The sequence below is a fragment of the Acomys minous genome (assembly GCF_964271855.1).
Source record: "Acomys minous genome assembly, chromosome: 9".
Lineage (NCBI taxonomy): Eukaryota > Metazoa > Chordata > Mammalia > Rodentia > Muridae > Acomys > Acomys minous.
In genome coordinates, this window is record NC_140490.1 from 71,217,607 (window position 1) to 71,239,525 (window position 21,919).

The 21,919-nt window shown below is 44.4% G+C and overlaps 1 protein-coding gene across 8 annotated transcripts in view; it reads right to left on the reverse strand.

Annotated features, from left to right (window-relative positions):
• ELMO1 (engulfment and cell motility 1) overlaps positions 1-21,919 on the reverse strand; it is a 531,552-nt gene that overhangs the window by 123,171 nt on the left and 386,462 nt on the right. Inside the window, exon 1 of one of the 8 annotated variants that reach the window (XM_084795126.1) lies at positions 5,923-6,345. The exons of the other annotated variants lie outside the window; for them this stretch is intronic. The gene's annotated coding sequence lies outside the window, so the exon portion shown is untranslated. Of the gene's footprint in view, positions 1-5,922; positions 6,346-21,919 lie in introns of those variants that run through there. 8 annotated transcript variants of the gene reach the window in all.

Below are 21,919 nucleotides of genomic sequence, written 5' to 3' on the forward strand. Positions count from 1 at the left end.
AAAGAATTATCTGTTTGCCGTAGAGTTACCTTCTCAAGGATGGTTTGCATATCATTGAAGTTAAATCCACATTCTATCCTGAATTGAGAAATGCTATGGCTTGAACGTGTCTACCAAGTTTTTGCATTGCAAATTTTAATCTTTGATTTTATATAATTAATCTTCTAATTTTTTTCTAAGTTGGTATGATTTGGGTCCTGGGGAGGTAATTCAAGCTGAGCAAGGACGTATGTGATAGGAATGGCTGGATCGAAGAAGGGAGCATTGACTGTGCATGCGCTGTCATGCGCTGGCCTCACCAAATGCTGGCACCTCATTGCAGTTTTACAGTTGTAAATTTTATTTATTTCTTTTTTTTTTTTTTTTTTTTTATAAATTACATGTATCTTGGGTGTTCTGCGGTAAAGGCAGGGAAAGCACACGGTAAGGGAGGCATCATTAAAGGACAAAGTGAAGGTATTTAGAGGCTGAAAAAGCTACAGAAGGGGTTGACTTTCTGCATAAGGAAGTGGAATACTTTCAATTGCCTGTGTCCACAGTACAATAGAGATCACGGTGAAGCTACATGTTTGTGAAAGCCAGACCTATGTCTCTGTTACCAGAGGAGTCTTCCAGATGCGCACTATAGCATGGGGGGTTCATAGCAGTGAATGGCTCAGTGTCTGCCCAGAGTGCTATGAGGCTCCAGTCTTAACTGTGCCTCCGTGCGGAGTGGCGTGGAGGCAACCATGACTGAAAATAAATTTCTACTTCATCTGATTTTGGCTAGTTTAAAGAAAAAAAAAAGGACACTCCAAACAAACAAACAAATAAACAAAGGCCACCAGATGGTCAATTCATTTACTAGGAAATGTGCATGTAATAACTTATATACAAATCTACTTTTCATACTGTAAATTTTAAGAAACAAAAAGGTGACAATCCAATATTCAAATGGGGCTGTACTACATTAATTCAAAGAAAACATCAGACATCTAACATGAAAACGTCAATATAAATATTTGCTAATAATTTTATAGTTATAGTAGAATGACATGTCAGACATGATGGGTTCAGTAATATCTTACTAAAGCTATCTGAGCAGGCTTTTAACGTGCCTACGAAAACCACATACTTAACTTGCGTATACTTTGTATTGGAGACTACTAGTCCAGAAAGAGATCTGCCAACATAGTTTTTGTGGCATTATTAAAACGTTCACACATACCTAATATGCATACTAGAATGTGCAGAATATTAGGCACGGATAGCAGCTACCCCAGGTTTGAAAGCAAACCCTTATAAAGTCCCAACCCACTCGGCACAGCAAGCTTCCTCATAGGGACTGACTCTCTAGTGCTTTATATGTTGAATGAAAAATCTTGACACGATCAATAGTTTTTCTTTTTCCTCATGGTAAGCTAACCTTTTCTTTTTCATTTTTTATTAATGCAGTTCCACTGTGAATGTTAGTTTGAAAACAAAAGTGGGGAAGCTCTGTGGGTGTGGAAGTGGAGGATCCACCTGCTCCTCAGCTCCACAAAGCCCTGTGGAATGTGTTTTGGAAACAATTTTTATCACATCGTTTCCAAGACTAATCTTCTATGGGGCCTTGGTCACTTCAACAGTATGTATATATGATTACCATGGAAAGCTGATTTTTAAGTTGGGTCCATTGCTTCTACTCAGGGGTCTTTACAAAGCTTGGGAGCTCAGGAAACTCCCGAGCATAGTACAAGGCCAGCCCCAGGTTTCCTGCTCCATTCCCACAGCTGCGCTACCCACTGACTGTCATTCCGGGAGCATGCCAGCTAAGAGGGGATGGGCAACACTGGGGCCCTGGAGCTTCTCCCCATCTGTCTGGTAGAGCTTGTTTCCTACATCAGCGAATCCAATCAAGTGCACAGGGCAGCAGCTGTGCATCATACAATAGTACAAGGAGAGTAACCAGAAGGCACTCGGTGACAGTTCTTACTTGGCTTGATTAGCTCAAACTTTTTTTCCTTAATAGTATTATTAGTACTTTGTCCAGCCACCACAGAGTAGCCTTTTCCTTTGATTTAAATTACCATGATGATAGTTTAATTCAATCATAAGCAGCCTGACTCCAATCAGGCAGACTGGCAAACTGCTCTCTCTCTCTCTCTCTCTCTCTCTCTCTCTCTCTCTCGTCTCATCTCTCTCATTTACTCACTCTCTTTCCATTTATGAATGCAGCACTCAATAAACCAGCATGTTAAACCAAGAACTTACTGGCTTTTAGAAGGATAAACTCGGCCAGTTTTATAGCATCTTGCTCGTTCAATATCTTCATCTATGAAAGAGGCATTAAAAATAGTCCAGGCTGGACATGGCGGCACATGTCAATAATCCCAGTACTCGGATAGTCAAAGGTAAGTGGGTCTCTATGAGTTCACGTTTGTCTACAGAGAAAGGGAGACACTGTCTCCACTCCCCACCCCCAAAACTCTAGTTAGGCCCCTGGGGTGAGATTGCTACTGTTATTTTGATAAATGGACATAGTATCAAACAGGCCTTTTACTTTGTTGGTCTAGTCCTAGAGTTAATGCAACTCTCAGGTCTCATCAGAGAAGTTTATGCAACCAACAACAGCTAATGCAGACATTCACAGTTCATCAAAGTAATGTGAATAATGTCAGGGGAGTACCTGTGTACTCACTCACAAATGGTACATTCTACATCTGCATCACGCCTGGACCAAGGCTCAAGTACACCGAGGAAGAGGGAGCAGAAAGATTGTAAAAGCCAGAGATGAGAACCACAGTGAAATAGCATCTTCTTGACACGACAGGAACCCACTCTACTCATGAATCCACAGTAGCTGTTCTCGCCCGCACAAGACCTTCAAAAGAGCAAGCCAGTCAACTTCTAGCATGGGATGGGGAGGGGCGCATGATCTGCAGGCCCCAACTGAAGAGCTGCAGGGCAGTTGATTTAAGAAAAGTCAATTTTCTCTAAGGACACGGGCCTTAGTAGGTCAACCATGCTCCAATGGATGGCTTCACATTTGTGAAAATATGTGTGGAGCAAAACTGGATTCAGGAGTCATCGCAGTGACAATCACAGGTTAGCCAGCATATTCTGATTAGTTTTATTACAATTTCTGGGGGAAAGCAAAGAATTCTTGTTTTAACTCTCCATATTTAACTTCAGGAACGAGATTCAACATATTCATATTATCTTAGGCTCTTACTGTGTAACTTTACGTTCTTCCAAACATTAAATAAATTTATTGTATTTTTATCTTTATCTGTTTTTTAAAGATTTGTTGATTATTTACACAGTATTCTGCCCACACGTGTGCCTGCCCACCACAAGAAGGCACCAGATCTCATTACAGATGGTTGTGAGCCACCATGTGGTTGCTGGGAATTGAACTCAGGACCTTCGGAAGAGCAGACGGTGCTCTTAACCTCTAAGCCATCTCTCCAGCCCCCTTTATCTTTACCTTTATCTTTCCAATATTCCATAGTCTACAAATGGCAGGAAGAAGCAATGGAAAGCAGATTTCTCTTTCAAGAGTGATCAGAACTGTCACAAGGCATGGTCCACACCCTAACATTGAAGGATCAATTGCAGCACAAATCCAATGACTCCAGTTTGTCAAGAACTCGCCGAGCTTAGGAGACAGAAAACCATCGTGGGCATCGGATCCAGAGCCTTACATGCACTAGGCTAGCCCTCTGCCGCTGCTGTAGCTCTAGCCTCAAGACTTTTAATTCTAGCCATCGCTGATGGTATTAAAAGCCCCACTCAGAAGCCAGTCTCACTGCTAACTACAGTAAGGTTGGTAGATGGTAAGGAGATGGGGATGTAGTAAGATTTAGTCCTCACACTTGGGAAAAAAAAAGTTCATGAGGACTTTGTGCATACACATTGTTTGCTATTCCTCAGGACAGGAATCTCCTTCTCCCTAGAAACAGCTTGTTATCAAAGTGTAAGAGAATTATGCAAAATATATTTTCCTGGGGGCAGGTAGGAGGTTCATAGCTTTCTTAAAGAGTTCCAGGATCCCAAAATAGGCTGTGAATTACACTTTTAGAATGTTTGGAACATTTTTGCTTCTTCCATAAAAGGCTGTTTCTTGTCTTATTCTTGCCAACAGGTGCCCACCTTTCCGTCATGTAGAGTGACACTTGGGGAGGGGGGTGTGGGGGGGTCAAAGGTGGAAGAAAAACCACTCTAAGATGACTGTTCCTGAGTGTGTACCCAGGAGAATCCAGACTTCTTCAAACCTGTGCCAGGATTGGAGCTGGTGGCAGAGTGAGCCACTGTGCTAAGAATTCACTCAGAGAAATGCAGCTCTGATCAGGTAGGAGGCTCAATGATTCTGCCCACCTGGGGCCTCCTGGGACCAGAGGCCAGCCTGCATGCCTAGAGAGGACATCAGCTAAGGGGCATCATTGCTCTGCTAGATGACCAGGTCCTCGGTGCACTGTCACTCACAGTCAGGAAATCCTCCCTGTCCCCCTGCACCAGCCTGCTTCCCTCATGGATAGAGTAGAAGATCTGTCTGATCCCAATGCCCTCTCCCAAGTCTCAGACAGGCAAAGCCTACCTAGTGCCTTTGTGTTTTCAGTGCATCAGATTCCCACTTAGGACACAGCAAATTCCATTTGACATCCATGTAAAGAGCCACAATAATTTTCAAGTCAAAGGACACTCTTTTTGAGGGGCTAATCAATGCATTCCCATGTACCACTGTTTCTCGTGATTTTCTTCATAAATTTAATGATCATGCTTTATCCCCCACTTCCATAAAAGATTCCAAGGATACTACAATGCTTTCCTCACATAAGATAGGAAATCGCATTCTTATAAAAAGCCACAGTGATGAAGCTGAGAACACCAGAGACAAAAACGGATCTTCAGCAGAGATGGTAACTCAAGTTCAGCCTCTGCTCACTGCAACCAAGCTGAAGGCAACACCTTCCCTCTCGGACTTGCCAAGATCATAGCTCCTGTGGAATTCTGCATTGGGCCTGGGCTTCCTCTTGACACATATATTTTTAAGTTTGCAGCTAGGAGGTCGGCAAGAGCAGTGACCTTTCCTCTCCCTGTGCTGATCTTCACTGCTTATTCACAGTATTGCTCGCTTGTCTGTCCGTGACTACTGAACACTGCACATTTCATCACTAGCATCAGAAAATTAAGCCCCTACGAGCAGAGCAATAGCTCAGAACACTCTGTCTCTGGTCCAAAGCCAACGCTTAAACGTAACTTTGCAAACCCCCTGGGTTTCAGAGGATTGGAGCGGTGTAACACAGAGACCTTTCACACCATGCTTTCTGGCTGCTAAGATCTTTCTGCCTGCATCTCAACTCATCTCTGAAATTGATTTGAAAAAGCACATTTCAATTTGGATGCTTGTTTCCTGACAGAGGGCAAGGACATGACCTAACCCGGTTGCACATTTCTGAAACTGAGAACAGCTGGGCACGGGGAAGAGATGCTTCCTTCTGTGGCCAGGGGTCCGACGAGTGACAGACTATTCTAATGACATCCCTCTTCTCAATGCGAACACCAGCCATACACCCTGGCAGCTTCAAGCCCTGTGCCGGCACCGTTTTCTCCCTCTCACTACTGCACAGGGTTAATTCTTACTAATTTAGTTTTTTTAAACACATTTTCTTTGAAATGAGTCAATACCCAGGAAGACAGGACACAACTCCGCTCCTCACACTAATCCTAACTAGACTGCCAACATCCAAATATAATTTACAATCAACCACAAATCCGACCAGAAGCAAACAAAGCAGGCAGCCTTCTGAAACAGTCTCCCACATCACGGGAACCCTTGCACGGGTGTTCTTCCGTGTGCTCCCTGCAAGTCAGCTTTCTTGGCAGACAATAGAACAAAGCTACATTCTATCTCAGCCTGCTAATACCAGTGCACAGATGTTAAGACAAAGATTTACTCACCAAGCTTCCGTAAGTCCATCTTCCCCAATGACACGCACTGCTTCTAAGCTGCTGTCACCGATCGGACTTAGAGTCGTACCCCCCCGGTAGGACAGTGTGCCGGAAGACCAGATGGCACCCCAGTAAGCTTGATCAAGAAACAGGTTTCCAGTTGAGCCATGTGAACGGAGACCCGCCGCACACCTCCGAATGCAATACGCTCCAAGTCCAGAAGAATAAGCATGTAGCTTTGCTTATGTTTATGGAGCTGAAGCCCAGGGGTGCTCCGATTGGCAGGAGTTGTGGAAAGATCAGCCAATCAAAGGGAGCTTCCATTTCAGGGAAACTCCTGCTCATTTATTTAGCATCTTCAGAGCTCATCGGCTTTTCTGGGAAGAGCTTTTCTCTGCTCTGATAGTATCACGAGGAAAAAGATGGCTTTCAATTTAATTTCTTACGGTCTTTATCGAGACACGGATAGCTCCCTTTCTTAGCTCTCCTCAGTGCCTCTACTTTTTCCTATGAAGGACCGGAGAGAGAGAGAGAGAGAGAGAGAGAGAGAGAGAGAGAGAGAGAGAGAGAGAGAGAGAGAGAGAGAAGAGAGAGAGAAGAGGAGCAAGAAGAAGCTGGAGATAGTTCACATTCATCAGCCTCCACCTTGGTGGGAAGGGGGGGGAAGTGCCAGGGCTCAATAATTACTGATTCTGTTGCCATGGAAACAGACTGGCTGCAGCGAGTTGGATTCGTGTAGAACATCTGCTGCCATACCCATAATCAACTACAATCTCATCTCTGCCCCCCTCTACTTTTATTTGATTGTAACGCATGCTTCCACCTTCTCTCCACATACAGTTTCTAGAGGGAAATGCTCCGAAGTGTCTGACTTTGTAAAACACTGCCTGTGCACTAGGGATGTTCACACATAGAGAGAGGAGCATTCATCCCAGCAGGGGTCCCACGAGAGAATCCACACTCTGATTCCCACAGATGCAGAGGAACATAAACGGCCTCCACCCTTAACTCAAACCCATAGAAACCTTTAACCTAACGAATGGGTGTGGTGCCTTAAAGACTGACTCATTACCTAATAGCCCTGGAAAACCTCAAATAAAAGTTCGCACTGGTGTCTCTCACAAAGTGCTGCTGTGGTTCCTAGCGAGCCTTTAAATATTGCGATGGCTGAATCTGGAGGATTTTGTAAGCATGAAGTCTTTAGGGTAAGTTCTTTCCTGCATCAGCGTCTCACCAAAGCATCTTGGACACGAGAGACCTTCCTTAATTTTCTCAGTACATTTTCATCCCTCCCATCTCTTCCCCCTCCCGCTTGCTTTAAATTCTCCTGGCTGCATGAATGGCATGATCAGAATTAATGCCAGGCTCTGTATTGCTGCAGTCTTTCTCCTTAGCAGCAGGGGCCGCCACTGAGCAATGAACGGCGGCATGAATGGCCCTGTCAAGTTTCTTGAGGAATGGAATACAAAACATCAATCTCTCACATACAGGTCTATGTATACAGAAAATGACAAACACGAGGCGGGGGGAAGCCATGCTCTGATACACATGTCCACATATATAGAAAACGACAAACATGAAAAGAAAAAAAAAAGCTAAGATCTAAGCAGATCTGCTGTCAACATCAGCATCAGCACATCTTCAAGGGAAACTGTCTATCCCACAAAGTTCTTTGCAAGTGTGAGACCTCTTGACAGGGCTGAGACTGAGATAGCCCATTGCATGTCTCTGGCCCTGGCAGCCAAGGTGACTTATCTGCTTAGCACACACCCTCTACTCACCAAGAATGGTTGCCCTGAGCTCCCTTTATTCTTAAAGTGACAGTGACAGCTGGCCCAAAGCCCATTTGCACCATCCATTCCCTGGTGTTCAGCTCTGTCCTATGGATCACAACAGTACTGGCAATTTCCTCCCCTGTTTTCATATTCCCTGGGCTGTGGAAAGAGCAGCTTTCCTGGTAATCAGTCTTGCAGAGTCCTCTACTCTAAGGACAGTGACCTACTCTTACCCTCTTTCCTTGTTGAAAACACCCAAGTGTCCATTTTAGAAAATGCAGAAACATGTTATTCCACCCAGGTCCCCCATCAAACAAAATTCAGTATTTTCAGTAGCCATTTACTGCGTCAGGAAGTTACACTAGTGACACAGCCAAGTGACATGGCTTCTGCCCTGCGGCCCTCAGCCTTGAGCACAGCAGACTAACACATAATAGAGTGTACCTGTGGGTGTGCAAGAGCGTTGTGAGCTATACGTACGAGGAACACAGACAGGGCGTCTGCCTTACTGAGAGCAGAAAGGATGTCTTGGAAGCAGTGCTATCTGAGATAATAAAGAAAGTAGGAGCCAAAGTTAATAAACTAAAAACAAGAGGACGTGTCACCCTGATATAAGGAACATACCTACCCAGGGCTTGGGTGAGGAGTTTGGCATCTGGGAAAAGTTGAGGGAATGCACATGAGGCCACATGCAGTGATGCAGTGAGAACGGGGAGGCCAGTAAGAGTTGAGACAAGTACAGATCCAGACACCAGAAGAAAGGTCAGCTTTTTTTTTTTTTTTTGGTTTTTTTTTTTTTTTTTGAGACAGAGTTTCTCTGTGTATCCCTTGCTGTCCTGGATTCGCTTTGTAGACCAGGCTGGCCTCAAATTCACAGTGATCCACCTGCCTCTGCCTCCCGAGTGCTGGGATTAAAGGCGTGTGCCACTACGCCTGGCAAAAGGTCGGCTTTTATTCTGAAAGCAACATGGTGCTAATCAGCTGTGGTACTCCATCAAATGATTTCTTGCTCACCAGTGTATCAACTCCACAGATCCTCAGTTGAAGTTCAATGATGTATTAATAGAATATCAATATGATTAAAAATAATCTGTTCCAGGATGTTCTTCATTTGTCGGTTTGGCCTCAGTAGCATGACTAAGCTTAATACACACTTTGGGAAAGTCTTGAGCACTTCACCTGGATTAACCAGGTGTAGTTCTTACTACAGCCCTGAGCCATAGCCCTGTTACAGCGATGGATCAGTAACAGCCCATAGAACAGCCGCTTGGCTTCTCCTTAGTTACAAGGAAAGACAATCATAAACAGAACATACAAAACCTGATACTGTGTCACTGTATCATTGGGTCTCAGGCCAGAAAGCTCTTTGTGACAGGCCTAGATATCTTTAGGAGCACAGAATTATCAACACGTTTTTTCCCCCACAAGGTAATATCATAAAGTCTCCATTTCCAAATGGAAACAATGATGCTCAATACACTTCAGTACCTGGTTTTCAACCAATATCTCGTAGTAGGGGACTGTCAGATCAAAGACTCAGAAATCTGTCTGAGAAGATAGTGTCCCATGGCCAGAGAACTCTCAGAGCAAGCAGCTAAGGCAGGACCACCCTCACAGCATCTAAGGCCACGTTATGCAAAATGGGACTCTAACCTGGTTATTAGTTCCTCAGACTTTGCTATAATGATATTTCCCACAAAAAATGTCTAATATGTAGGCAAATTCTACAAGCTCTGTGAAATAAAACCGCATCCATAAAATACAAACCCATTTTACAACCCACACGCCCCTTCATTCCTCTTCCAAAATGACAGGTGATTTTCACTGAAAGGGGTAGAGTGCAGTGATGGGATTTGGGTTACTTCAGACTTGACAAAATGGAATGGGCTGGCCTAAGGACCATGCGAGAGAAAAGGAAGGCCTGCCTGCTGTGACACATTTCTAACAATCCTGCGTGGCTTGCAAAGGAAAGCTGGGAAAATTCAGAGTTCAGCATCTTGCCAATTCAAGTTATTCCAAATATGCTAGGGAAACGTGTCCCAGAATTGAGTGCTGAAGAGACTCGTGCCAAAAGGAAAAAGTGAAAAGGCCCCAAATTCTCAGTTCAGTGTTGCCAAGCGTGTCCCTGGCAATATGGTGGCAAAAAGCTACTGGGTCAACAGTAGGGTACTCTATGAATGGTGCAAAAATGCAAAAAGCTTCTGTGCCATTGTGAAAAGGGGATCTAGGGCTCTCTCCACACTCTTGACAGTTTTCAGGCCTTTGTGGGAGTCTACCTCTCCTAACCCTGAAACATATCAACGTCCCATGGGAGCAATTCCATCTTTTGAGGAAAAGAAAACACTAGTTTTTGACACTCTCATTCTGAAGACTAATTTCACCCAAAACGTTAAAAGAGATTAAATCTTGGCTGCTATGTTCCATCAAAGGCTTAAGCACTAGAGGCTACTGCTTCCCCTGCTTTTCTGCTGCAGGTCGACAGACGCTTCGGCACATCAACAGGCCAGATGCCTCTGCATCCTGGTCTCCCGTCACTGGGTGCATCAGAGAAGGCAAGCTAGGCATGGGGGAAGGTGAATAGTGTCGAGCCAAAGAGGAACAAGAAGACTTACTCTCTGCCCTGCAGTTAAAGACTAGTCCCCCACACATCAGGGACCTAGGCAGCCAGAATCAGTGAGGTCAAATGTGAGATGTACAAGAGTGTCTGTGACTGGAGATGCGCTGAGTAGCGGCGGTAGCTCTCGGCACTCTAGAAACATAATCCCAGCAGTATGCTCACAGTGAATCGGTGTGTCTCTCACGAGGATAGGATGGCTGTTCTTAAGCCCAACCTTTCTCTGCTTAAAACAACCGCATGGCTTCAAATTGTCCCCCATTCCACTTTCAGCTAAAGGCAACTGTGGGTCATGACCCCAGAAACAAATCCTCCTTACAGGGAGCAGGGCTTACGACCTCAACTGTACAGAAATTAAATGCAGATAAAAAACATAATTGCTACTCATTTGCATATTTACATTTCTAACTTCAAAAAGTAATTATTAAGTTGATGATGGAGAGTAAAAAAAAAAAAATGGCCCCAAGGGCAGTAACTAATCCTCTAATATGCAATGCCTTTACCAAATCATCCCAGGGAGAACAGGGAGCATGGCTTCCTAATAGCCTGTCCACAGCTCCTGTCCACAGCTCCACTAGCACACGGCAGGCAGGTATGAGAGTCATGGAGCAAACAGCTCCGACTAGCACCACTGCTGCATCATGGGTAAATACTCCTCCTTGTGCTGCTGGGGAATCTACTTTATACTAGGCATCTAGGCTCTTCAGGAAATACACTGAAAAGAGGACATTTCACCAAAACTTTCAGTTTGAAAATTCAGTCAGGTGTCTGTTTACTAAACTAATATTTAGAATGCACATATGTTGGGATGTGCTCCTTTCAAGTCTTCACAGTTGGCACCTGCAACTTAATAAAGTTCTATTCATTAAATGTTTCCTCGTGTGTTGCATTATATTTCACCCTTGCCTGAACGCCTCTCAGACTTTGCTTTCCTCCCCTGAGCTCTGAGTCATGGTCCAAAGCTCTCCCGAGCGTAGCCCTTTCTGTAACATAGGGTGACTTCTACACATAGGCTATGCTACAACTTTGCCCATGCATTCTACGGCGAAGTTACACTCACCCAGAGCTGCCCTTGTCGGTCACACTGTAGAACTGACTTTATTATCTAAACCCGAGAAACGAGAAACACCTCTAGGTGCCTGGCAGGCAATGCTTCAGGCACAGGATGGAAGGTTTTAGGGTACTCTGTTGTTCTCCCCAGCATCATGCACACTTAGGACATGAGGAGCTCTCAAAATGCTCTGGAAACTTCCCCCTGCCACAGCTAGACTGAAGCCCAAGCAGGAGGAAGCTGTTCTGGAAGAATCCTGCCCACCCCTCAGGGCTGAGACCCAGCAGTACATGCTCCTCCGAGGCTTGCACATCTGCCCAGCACTTCCTTCCCGTTAGTGACTATCTTCCCAGTCCAGCCTCAGATGATTTCTGATTTTAGTATCAATCAATGTCCGGTCAAGGTCAAGAAACTGTCCACAAATTGCTGCACCACCGATTGGACCACACCTGAAGCCTAGAAACAGGTTCTGCTCCCGTAGAGGCAAATCTTTCTTTTCCCTTACAGAATAAGTCTAAGAGCATGCGTGTTCTGTGAAATGCATGATCTTGAAGAGAAACTTAAAAATAAATACAATGTAGAAAAACCATTGTTAAAATTACATAAACGTCTGTATTTTTACTTAGTTGAGATATAATTTTGCATGCTGCTGCCTAGATTCCTCATAAATAAAAAGTATTTTCTGACATTTAGTAACACATACTGTGAATGATGAAAAATTCTGAAATAGAAATGTGAATTCATATATTACTTTAATATGCTTGCTGTCGAATAAGGCAATTTTCTTTTTTTTTCTCTACAATTCATAAGGAAATGAATAACTGTGTGATACCTTTGCTTCACACTCTTCCCGGCTCCAGCCATATTCATGACTACAGACCTATTTTGTACTGAGTGGCTTTGCAATGGAGACATCAGCTGTTGGTGAATTTCCCAACAAAAACATGGCCCAAAAGATTTTTTTAAACAGGTTTAATGAAATATCTGGACTTGAAGGCAAGTCTGGCTAAATTAGTGAAACCTTCAAATAAAAAATAAAGATGGACCATGCACGTAGCTGAGTAGGGTGATCCCTTAACTAGCATGTGCAAGGACTTGGGTCCAATCCCAGTACACTATGACAAAAATGACATGTACTTCCGAGGGAACAGCCACTGCTGCTTCAAAGGAAGAACCCGCAGAACCTGAAGAGCAGACATCAAAGAGAGGATTGACAGGGCTTGACAGCAAGAGGGCCATGGTCAAGGATGGAGATCTGGAGGGGCAAAGCATGCTTAATAAAAAATAAAGATGACAAATTATAGGTTAGCAAGGACTGTGTGTTTGGGTGTGACAGGCACACCGTTTGGGACAGAATGTCTAGTTTTGTTAGGCTGCAAGAAGAGGGAATTGAAGTGTTTTGGGGTGTGTTTTAGTATGTGTTTTAGTGTGTGTGTGTGTGTGTGTGTGTGTGTGTGTGTGTGTGTGTGCTGGCTATGTGTATGTGTACTACATTTGCCTGGTGCCTGTGAAAGTCAGAGCATGGTATCAGATCCTCTGGAACTGAGGTGACAGATGGTTGTAAGCCACCATGTGGCTACTGGGAATATAACCTGGATCCCCGACAAGAAAACCGAGTGCTCTTAACCTCTGAGCCTTCTCTCTAGCCCCCAGAGAGTTTTGAGTATGGAGATATTACGCCATAAACCTTGTTTTTAAAAGGTGCTTCTGGAACCCAGGGACAAGACAGTCTGCAGAAGGCCTGGGAGCTTCTATACAGTCCCAGCAGCAGATGGCAGACGGGCGGCCGTTTTCAGATGCTGGCAGCGTGGCGGGATTAAGGGACTGACTTCAAAGAAGTATAAAAGTTGGATCAACGCAGGGTAGATCAGAGAGGACCTCTTAGAGTTAGGAAACCCAAAGACTCAGCTGAGAGGAGATTAAAAACGACAAGACTTACTTTAGACTTATCCAGCTTGAAGGGTCGGTGGGCTAGTCATGCAAAGCGGAGTTTGGGGTGTGTGTGTGTGGGGGGGTGGACTTCAACTTATCTTCTATAATGGTTAAAGTCAAGGGACTTTGAATGGACAGGAGGACATCATACAAAAATGCAATAACAACAAAAAGTTAGATTTAGGGAATTGCTTATGCTCAAGAGGTCACAGAGGGACAGTGGCAGCATGGTCAGAGTCCAACATGCCAAGGACCCCAGGATCCAGGGGTGGAACAACCACGCTTTAAGGCAATGCGATGGTACCAGCTCTGTGGGGAAGAACAACCAGGAACTGACTGCTACTCCAGACAAGCAACCGTAGCAGGTAGGAGAGTGACGTTAGGCCATGGCAAGAGTGAGAGGCAGTAAGGACAGCATTGTCTCCTGGAAGATTCGTCAGCACAGTGACAGATGAGTACCGCAGCAGAGTAACAAGGTGAACGTTTTGTGCAGGCATTGGGGGTGACTTGGCAACATGTTCAGGATGAAGAAAGGGGATCGGGTTAGGAGAAATGAGAGCAATCATGGTGATACGACGTTTATTTCTATGATTTGTTATGACTATCTTTTTATCAGAACTTTATTCCAACCTTACATTTAGAACAAGTGTGAAACTCCAATCCCATTTTCATCTTAGAAAGCATGTGTCCGCTAACACCATCCTCTGGGCATAGGATGGCTCTCCAGAGCCCTCAGCATCATTGATTACTCACATTCCACTCACAGGCCATTGTACAGAGTAACTTTCTGTAATAAGGCTGGGGGAGGAGTCACAAGGCCCCATCTCCTTTGGGAGGGATATCTATTTAGTTAACAGTTGCTGGGAGCAACAGACCTTTCATTGGTGGTTTACATATAAATTGCTCACATTCCTGTAGGCATTTCTCACCCATTTTTCCGTAAGAAACCCCAATTAAACTCATTGCTTTACAAAGCATGACTTGAGTAGAATCTTTTCTCTGGTCAGTTGTTGGAGCCCTACCAAGGGTGAGTAGACATTTGTTTATATTTACTCAGGAAAAGCTTTTGGTGTTTTGTTTGTTTGTTTGTTTTTTGTTTTGTTTTTGTTTTTCCCGTGACAGGGTTTCTCTGTGAAGCCTTGGCTTTCCTGGACTCACTCTGTAGACCAGGCTGACCTCGAACTCACAGCGATCCACCAGCCTCTGCTTCCCTGAGTGCTGGGACTAAAGGTGTGCACCACCACTGCCCAATGTATTTGGGAGAAGTTAAGCAGCAGCATTTCATACTTTCTGTGACTAAGGAGTTTTTTGGTGTTAAATATGCACTACTGAAATTTAAAGCCATGCTCTCGTGTGTGTGTGTGTGTGTGTGTGTGTGTGTGTGTGTGTGTGTGTGTAATTGGAGCTCTTCTTATCTTCCATTTTTCTAAAGGTTATACTAGTACCTGAGGCAATAATGATTATTTCATGTCCTGCATGTGCTTTTTTCAATGTAGGTTGGCCCCTGCATGTGTATGTGTGTACTGTGGATCCTTTGTGCATATGTGCACTCTGCAAACCATCATGAGACAGTCTTCACAACGAAATACAAGTGTCCAATGGGGTCAAAGTGCTGTAAAGAAGCAAATAAAAAGCCTGAAATGTGGATCTGTTCATCAGAGGCCTCTGCATTTGTCAAAACTGGTAGATTTTGTGAGTAAAAAGATTTTCAAGGCCCAACAATATATTTTATAACCAGACTTCTCCTTTGCTGCGATACATTCTTAGTGAACATAGGATGGAGTTCTCAGTGGATGAATGAGTGAAGAGTAAAGGAGGTGGATGAAGGTACCCTTCGAGGATGCCCGGCTTGAAGTGATGCAAGTGTTAAACGGGGGCTTCAATGCATTCATATAGCATTGAGAGGAAGAGATTGATGATGAGATGCTTAAAGCTGATCACTGGCCAAGAAGGATACAATTCAAAGCACACCAGAACTGGCTGTGCAGGTGTCTAGGAACAAAAGCTCTGCCTGGGAGATGGGTAAGTGCAGGTGCTGGGTGAATCTTAGGAGAGCTGGGTAGAGCCATGCTTCCCTGTGCAGCCTCTGGGGCCCTTACAGTTCCAGAATGCACTGCTTTACAAACATTAGCATGAGCCAGAGCAAATGGCTAATTTGGCATTTCACAAATAGTTGAATATTGGCCATTTCAGGTGGTCATTTAATACTCATGGCTCTTCTATTAAGGTTCATTCTTGACAGACAAAGGAGACAAATAACCAGACAGGTTAATCACTCAAAAAGGAAATACTGAATCTGGGGCTGAGCCCCATTCCATGGGCTCAGAGTCAGTACTGCTAGACTTTATGATAATTTGTTGAATCAGTTAAATGGTCACAGAACAGGCTATGAGGAAAGCGTACTGTGGAAAATTCAGGAAGACTGATGGGAATTGGTGGTCAGTTCTGGAGGTTAGCCACTTCTGCTCCTATGTGACACACAATTACAAAGCTGAACCATTTCATATTGCTGGGTTCTGAAAACACACATACAAGTAACATCATACAGCCTGGGAGGGCTGATGGGCTTTAAAAAATATGTATTTAGGAGTGTGTGTGTGTGTGTGTGTGTGTGTGTGTGTGTGTGTGTGTGTGTGTGTGTAAAACAACAATTAATGAAAAAAGAGGTCATGAATTTGAAAGAGAGCAAGGAGAGATATCTTGGAGAGTTTGAAAGGAGGACGGGCAAGAATAAAATGTTGTTATTATAATCTCAAAAGTAAAAGAAATAATTTTCAAATCACCAAGTATAAGGAAATTTCATAAGGATCTGTCTAATCCTCTTTTTGGGAAATCTTCATATTTCCCTTGGATCCTCAGTGAAAGGATAGGCAGGAGAGGAGACAGGGCTGAGTGTGTGAGTGATAGTGTCAGGTCTCCAGCACTGTTAGCTCTATTGTGAGGTGTTTTACAATTTGAAAATTCTAGCAAATACTATATTGTGGCAAACTGCATCCCCTAAACACAGGCATCTTCTACTCTGTCTATTTCTGGTGCATGCACAAGTAAACTTCTAACTGTCTGAAAACTTACAAAACAACCATACCTCGCTGGCGCCTATTCAGCTAAGGCTTGCGGGCCAACATCCTGCTCACTCAGTGACCACAGTAAAACAAGCCACACCTGAGGGCTTTGGCATGTCCATTTCTAGCAGATTTTTCATCATGATAAATCACCTACATAGAAGCTGCACACCTGGAAGACACAGCATTTGCTCACTTCTGCTTTAAGGGCACATTGCAGCCAGGAAGCCTTCAGACAGAATTCCACGCTCTGTGACTCACAAAATGGAAATCTGGCATTCTATGCCAATAACATTTCCTTCTGTGGCAGTTCAAGCAGCAAAAAGCCATATGCCATCTGCGTCAGATCCAGCCATGCCATACCAATGGGTATGTAAATGGGAAATGAGGAACACAGGGACCAGAGACCTCCAGCTCCACCTGGGCAAAACTGCATCCTTAGGGGTCCTCCTGTGTTACGCCACTCCCAATTTAAGAGAACTTTGTGGGAAATGGGAAAACACAGTGATAGCTTTTAGGATGAGTTCAACATGCTCCTGTGTCTCATCCATGAAGCCTGACCCTCACTGTGCATTGTCAGGTCTGCTTGGGTAGCACCTGTCCCTTCAAAGGATGGACATCCAGAAGCTGTGTCCATCTTTTGGACCGGAACATCTCCTGACAGCACCATAGGAAAGGGTAAACGCTATTATTGACAGCATTCGCCCTCAATGGCCCGAACACCTGACAAACAGAAGACTAAAGGGATCCCTGAATTGACAAGGTGTGTGGGTTAAGCATGACTCACAGGGATATAATAAATGAGTGGGGCTGGAAAAAGAGAACACAGTTCCAACTGTGCTGCTGGGAAAAGAGAAGCTGGGTTTATTCTGCAATGGCTCAAATTCTCTGAAACTTCGCATCACTTTACATAAGGCTACACTGGGAGAAAAAAACTGATTATTACTGTGACTTTAAGTAACAAATGGAAAGATTATTTTATAAGTTTCTCAAAGCATTGCTATCTGAAGAAGGCTTTTTGAAGGATAGATTTAGAAGGGTTTCCCAATAGAGAATACTGACACCTTGGGCACGATGGGTTACTTTGTTTGTTGGCTGGCTTTTGTGTTGCTTTTGATGAAGTGCTCAGTCTGGCTTCAGACTTGCTGGCTTTGGACTCTTGATCCTCCTGCTGCCACATGCAGACTGCTGGCATTACGGCTTGTGCTACCGTGTCTAACTAAGACAATTCTTTAGTCAGGAGAACTTCAAAATATTCAGTATCTCTCACTCCTAGGGGTGAGCAACAGTAGCCATTCTATATTGAAATGATGTAAACCAATTCAACTTTTGTCCAGAAGGACCATTTTAAATGATGAATCAAATATGTCTGGCCATCAATTCAGGATCTAAGACAAATTAATTGAGCAGATGCTTGCAAAATATCTAGAGAATACTAAGATATGAAAGTTCTGCATCCAGTAATACACAGACTTAATTTGGAAAGTTGGGTTTATAATTAAACAGCTACTGTAGAGCTACGAGGTATTTTCTGATAGAAAATTTGAATTCCACATTTTGGAGGCAGAGGTGCAAAGCTTCAAACTGAATTGAAAGGGAGTTGGTAACTATCACACTGAGGTGGCACTTGTGTAAAATCCTAAAGGATAAGTAGACTCTCAACAGGCAGATGGGAGAAGACGTTTCTGGCAGAGAGAATGAGGATGAGCTAACGCCGAGAGATGAAAGTGTTACAGCGCATACAAAAAATGGTGGGCATTCGGGATGTGCTGGCAGCCTCGGAAAGGTGGAGAGTGAATGCACGCAGTAGAGGCAGGAAAAGCATGTTACCAGGAAGCTTCCTGAGCCAGGTAACAGACAGCCACAGGAAGCTGAGACGCAGGAATAATATGGTCAGATTTGTGATTGAAAACACTTGTAGCATAAGGAGTTTTCAAAGACAGAAGCTAAGTAAGTGTAAAAGTTGGTGTCTTAGTTATTGCCAATTACATGCTGAGTAACAAGCAATCGGAAATGTTAAGACTTGGTCCTTATCCTCACAGGGATGTGGGTCAGCTGAAATGGCTATTTGGTCATACTTTGACATCCCTAGCTTTGTGAGCTGACTACAGAAAACTGTACCCCATATGTCGTAGTCTGGGGCTTGCACTGAGCCAGCAGCAGCTCCACAGCTCTCAAGCGCTCTGCTCATTTCACATCGAAGCGCACCCCAGTTGCGCAAGAAAAGCCAGCTGACCGAGTCAACGGGGGGGGGGGGCAGAGGGGGGGATACAGACAGGATTTGTAGGCATAACTAGTGCTGCAAAAGGCAGGAACTGTGAGCAGTTATCAGACTGACCACATCCGGCGTGGAATCAGCGCAAAGATGAAAAGATAAAGAATTATCCTGTGATTATGTGACTCTGGCTAGTGATTGGTTTCAAACAGAGAGGCCAGCGCATGACGCTTCAAAGAGAACTTTACTGCTTGCCTGCCCTCAGAGAGCAGAAATGATCTTGTTCTGTCATTTCATATTCTGATACAGACACAAAGATTTATGGAAAGAACGGCTTGCACTGAAAATGTAGCATAGACTATGGCTTGGCTACCCAAGATGTACACATAGACGGGACCGTGCCATGTATTTGTATAGTGGTTATGAGATAGAATTCTGAATATTTATTAAATGCCAGGCACAGTGCAAGGCTCTAAGAATACAGGCAATTCAAGCTTCTCCTCTCAGGGAACTTGAGAACCAACCGTTTACTGCCATGTTGTAGACAATAGGTATTCACTGTGACAGAGCGAGTTGGCAGACACCCCACTGCCTTAGGTTGTAGAAAATAAGTCTTCACGGGGATGGTGCAGGATGAGGGGCACCCAGGGACACCTGAATGGGTTGTTGTGAGTGCGGAACAGTCATGGACTTTATCTTCCCTGAAGAAGATGTTGGCCCAACTGGGGAAATGATAACTGAGCTGACTGCCTCCTTAATTATTTCTTTCCACCCAGATGCACTGAGGACCACTTCCTTCTATCTTTACAGTCAGCAAAGCACTTAGAGGCAACAAAAGATGGAGACGGCAGAGGGAGAATAAACAGGCAATTAGGAGCCCATAGCTCTCAAATTCATGTTTCAATATTCATGTTTTCTCCCTTTAACACTTGCTACTGAGGGACAAAACGAGCTACTGAGAGATGTAGTCCTCCCCTTTGGCCTGTTTCTGCCTTTCAAACTCTGTCCCTCTTTCAGCTTCTTGACTCACAGGCTTAGGTAACAGGTAACAGGAGGCAGGCTGGTGTGGGGGCTGCATGAGGCTGGTCAAAAATTATTGATTTTATGTGCATGGTGATTTTGCCTGAATGTATGCCTATGTGCCTGGTAAGCCTAGGGCCCAAGAAGGCCAGAAGAGAACATTAGCCCCTCCAAGGACTGAATTAGGGCCATAGGATGCAACATATGTGTTCTGGGGATCAAACCTAGATCCCCTGGCAAAGTAGCCAGTGTCCTTTGCTACTGAGCCACCTCTCCAGCCTCAGACCTGGCGTCTTTGTTGATGGCATCTAGAGAGCTCCCTTGGGTTTCCTAACTTCTCACAGCTCTTGTTTTGCATTGTTGCCAACGATTTCTGGCCGCCATCTTCCACCCTGACTCTGTGGTGAGTAAGCGACGAATGCTTCCCATAGGCTCCTGCGTTTGTACACTTGGGATCCACAGTTGGTGGCACTGCTCGGAGAGGGTATGGAACCGGTGGAGGGGGGCCAGCCTTGCTGGTGGAAGGACATCTCTGGAGGTGGCTTTGCGGGCTTAGCGCTTCATCTCACTTCCAGGTTGTGATGACTGATCTTGGTTGCCAATTCAACCATATGTGGATTCAGCTATAAACCAAGCAGCTAGGCACAGCTGTGGGGTATATTTATTGATTAGATCGTCTGAAGCGAGAGGACCTACCCTAAAGCTGGACCACACCCTCTGGTGGCTGCCTGCCCTGCCTGCAAGGACATGGAAAGTGGACGCTTTTGCTCTCTGCATGCTTACCCTCACTCTCACTATCAGGCTTTCCCATCCTGTTCCTGAATCATTCCACCACTGGGGTTAGAACTTGCTCCCTTGGGATTTTCTAACGTAGACTGAAGATTAGCAGCTCTCGAGGACTTCGCTGGGACTGGGACTGCTGAGACATCCAGTCTCATGGAGGAAACAACTTCCAGACCTTTGACCTTTCTGTTAGGAGACAGGTGCTGATGGACTACCACGGCCAGTCAGTCTAACAAATTACACACAAAAATACACAAACACACACACACACACATGCATGCACGTGTGCATGCACACAGACACACACACAAACGCATGCACGCACGCACCTATCACTTCCTTTTCCTTTTGAGAGCCTTGACTAATACACTCTTCTCTCCTTCCTGGGTGTGGACAAAGAAGGAATCTTGGAATTTTTTGCTCCTGCTGCCATGCCTTCTCTGCCCTTGCGGACACCTAGCCCTCTGGCACACCAAGGGAAGTGGTTTGGTTATGGTATTTCATCACAGCAGCAGAACAGTAACTAATACAGACTCTTTATGTCTCCTCTTTACCCTCAATCCCAACCAATCACACCTGGCACTTTTAGGCGACAATAGGGAGCGACTACACGATCTAGCCATGCTCTTTTCTCTGCTGTACTCTCTACAGCTGCATTTTGAATCTCCCACTAAACGTAATTTACTTTACAATTACAAGATAAATATTTTTTTTTGATCAATGAAGACTTACATATTATGAGAGATCAGTACCCAATGGGACCCTTCCTAGCTAGACAACTCTGATTCCTAGCTGCCCTTTAATTTAAAATGCTTCCATCTCATTATGCCTTACTTAAGATGCAGGTGATTTCCTGTTAATTGGACATATACTAATAAAATGGTTTCTCTGCCATTATCAAATCTCTCATATAACCCACAACGGAGTCTGGAATTCAGGTCACAGGAACTTGTTAAGCACTCATACAGAACCCCAAAGCACAGTTAATAGAAGGGAAAGAAGTTCCAGAAGAGGCTAAATAGCATTACATAAAGCAATCAGCTTGGCGAGTAGTGATTGTTCTCCTGCTAAGCGATGGTCTATAATTGAACCAAGGGGCTGATGGATGGTGTTGCTGTTGAGCAAAAGAACCTGCTAATTGTTTCCTTCTCACAGTTGCCAGATCAAGACACAGCAACGAAAGTTATACAGGCCTGAGACAGACTTCGGCAGTGAAAATTCTCTGCCAGACTTGGATTATGAAGGGATACTCTCTGAATATATTAGCCAGGTTTATCTAGAACCATTTGTGAAACTCATGAATTTTATCCTACACACGTTCAGTGGTACACACTGTCCACGAGGCAAAGGACAATAGCCGTGGCTTCAGCAGACTGTGGTCATAGCTAGCCTTTCAAATACATGTTAATCAAGCTAAGCATTTTTCTTTACCATAATTATATAAACAGCAGCAACAAAATGACTTCTCAGAGGACTCTGGGTCTCCCTGCATTCTCAGTTGTAAGTGCGGGAGCAGTTGTGTGCAGGAAGTGCCGAGCACCTGGGAAAGGTCCT